A 3284-nucleotide genomic window follows, 5' to 3' on the forward strand; every position below is an offset into this window, starting at 1 on the left:
CCAATGTCCTGTACAGCCGTAATATGACCTCCCAATTCCTATACTCAATGCACTGACCAATAAAGGCAAGCATACCAAATGCCTTCTTCACTATCCTGTCTACCTGTGACTCCACTTTCAAAGAACAATGATATTGCACTTTGTTCAGCAACACTCCCCAGGAAACAGAAACATAGAAGACAGGGGCAGGAGGAGGCCATTCGGCCCTTCGAGCCTGCTCCACCATTCTTCACGATCATGGTCAATCAACTCAATAGCCTAATCCTAATCCTGCTTTCTCCCCGTAACCTTTGATCCCATTCGCCCCAAGTGCTATTTCTAGCCGCCTCTTGAATATATTCAATGTTTTGGCATCAACTACTTCCTGTGGATGCATTCCACAGGATCACCACTCTGGGTGAAGAAATGTCTCATCTCCGTCCTAAGTCATCTACCCTGAATCCTCATAATGTGACCCCTAGTTCTGGACACATTTACCATCAGGAACACCCTCCCTGCATCTACCCTGTCCAGTCCTGTTAGATTTTATAAGTCTCCATGAGATCCCCCCTCATTCGTTTGAACTCCAACAAAAACAATCCCAACCCAGTCAATCTCTCCTCATACACATACTCGCCATCCCCGGAATCAGCCTGGTAAACCTTCACTGCACTCCCTCGAAAGAAACAGCATCCTTCCTGAGAAAAGGAGACCAAAACCGCACACAATATTCTCACCATGGCCCTGTATAACTGCATCAACACATCACTGCTCCTCTACTCAACACCTCTCACAATGAAAGCGAACATACCATTTACCTTCTTTACTGCCAGCTGCACCTGCACGCTTACCTTCAGCAACTGGTACACAAGGACACCAACGAGTCTGACCAAAGAGCCTGTTTCTGTGCTGTCTGTGCATACTTCCCTCTCCCAAGTTACAGCCATTCAGGTAATAATCTGCCTTCTTGTTTTTGCTTCCAAAGGGAAGAAGGACCTTACCATTAAGTGTATAATCTGCCTTTCCAAAATGCAGCACCTCACTTTGATCTAAATTAAACTCCGTCTGCCACTCCTTGGCCTATTGGCCCATCTGATCAAGATCCCATTGTGCTCTGAGGTAACTTTCTTCACTTTCCACTACATTTCCAATCTTGGTGTCATCTGCAAACTTACTAACCATAACCTCCTATGTTCACATCCAAATCATTTATATAAATGACTATAATCAGTGGACCCAGCACCGATCCTTGTGGCACACCGCTGATCACAGGCCTCCAGTCTGAAAAGCAACCCTCCACCACCACCCTCTGTTTTCTACCTTCGAGCCAGTTCTGTATCCAGATGGCTAGTTCCCCCTGTATTCCATGTGACAATTCAATGGTTTTTACAACAATCAACAGCGGTTTCCTGATTACCACTAGAGCTGCTTAATTCCACACGTATTAACTGAATTCAACCTCCATTATCTGTTGTGATGGAACTTGAACTCCATGTCACCAGAAAATAGCCTGGGTCACCAGATTACTGGTTCAGTGACAATATCATCCTACTAACTCCTTCCCAGTCATGCAGCAAGAAAGGAAGTTGCAATTGATGACATCAGCCCATTTCTGGGGGAACACGAAGTGACTCAGTGCTGGCTGGGGAGAGTGAACAGTCTGCTTTGACAAGGTGCCACACAGGAGGCTGCTAAATAAGTGCCCATGGTGTTAGGGGCAAGGTGCTGGCATGCATAGAGGATTGGCTGACTGGCAGAAGGCAGAGGGTGGGAATGAAGGGTCTTTTTCAGGATGGCAGGTGGTGACTACTGGACTTCTGCAGGGGTCAGTGTTGAGATCACAACTATTCACATTATAAATTAACGATTTGCACGAAAGAACTGAAGGCATTGTTGCTAAGCTTATAGATGACACAAACATAGGTGGAGGGACAGGTAGTGTTGAGGGAGCAGAGAGGCTGCAGAAGGACTTGGACAGGCTGGGAGAGTGGGCAAAGAAGTGGCAGATGGAATACAATGGAGGAAAAGTGTGAGATTATGCTCTTGGGTATGAAGAATAGAGGGGTAGCTGATTTTCTAAACGCTTCAGAAATTTGAAACATAAAGGAACTTGGGAGTCCTCCTTCAGAATTCTCTTGAAGTTAAAATGTGGATTCAGTTCACAGTTGAGAAGGCAACTACAATGTTGCCATTCATTTCAAGAGGGCTACAATAAAAGAGATGTACTGCTTAGGACGTCAGGCTGCATTTGGAATATTGAGCAGTTTTAAGCCCCTTTTTTTCCTTTATTCATTCACGGGCTGAGGGCATTGCTGAACACGCAAATAAGAATCAACCCTATTGCTGAGGGTCTACAGTCACATGTAGGCCACACCAGGTAAGGATGGCAGTTTCCTTCCATAAAGGACATTAGTGAACCAGATGGGTTTTTCCAACAATCGACAATGGATTCACGGTCACTGTTAGATTATTAATTCCAGATATTTTATTGAATTCAAATTCCACCATCTTCCTCAGCAGAATTTGAACCCGGGTCCCCAGAACGTTATCTGGGTTTCTGGATTAACAGTCCAGCGATAATACCACTAGGCCATTGCCTCCCCTCAAGGAAAGGAGGAGGGATGTGCTGGCATTCGAGGGGACCCTGAGGAGGTCTGCAAGAATGATCCCAAGGGTGAAGGGCTTGTTATATAAAGAGCTGTTGAGGACTCTGGGTCTGTACTTGGGATGGAGTTTAGAACGATGGGGGCATCTAATTGAAACTTACAGAATACTGAGAGGCCTAGATAGTGTAGATGTGGAGAAGATGTTTCCACCAGCAGGAGAGACTAGGACCCGAGGTCTCAGCCTCAGAGTAAAGGGACGACCCTTTACAACTGAGATGAGGAGGAATTTCTTCAGCCAGAGGGTGGAATTCATTGCTGCAGAAGGCTGTGGATGCCAAACGGTTGTGTATTTAAGACTGAGATGGATAGATTCTTGATTAGTGAGGGGATCAAGGGTTATGGGGAGAAGGTAAGATGATGGATTGAGAAACATATCAGCCATAATGGAATGGCAGAGCAAACTCAATGAGCCAAATGGCCCAATTCTACTCCGATATATTATGGTTTTATGGAAATAATTAAGGGTTTTGATGAGCATGACCTGCAAAGAGTATTGTCTCTGGTTGTAGTGTCAGCAATCTTAAATTTGTCATTAAAAGAATGAAAGGATTAGTTTGGGGGTTGATGCAGGGCTAATAGGGTAGTGGGATTAGTTTGGGGGTTGATGCAGGGCTAATAGGGTAGTGGGATTAGTTTGGG

The sequence above is a fragment of the Rhincodon typus genome, chromosome 29 (genome assembly GCF_021869965.1).
Source record: "Rhincodon typus isolate 14 chromosome 29, sRhiTyp1.1, whole genome shotgun sequence".
Taxonomy (NCBI): Eukaryota; Metazoa; Chordata; class Chondrichthyes; order Orectolobiformes; family Rhincodontidae; genus Rhincodon; species Rhincodon typus.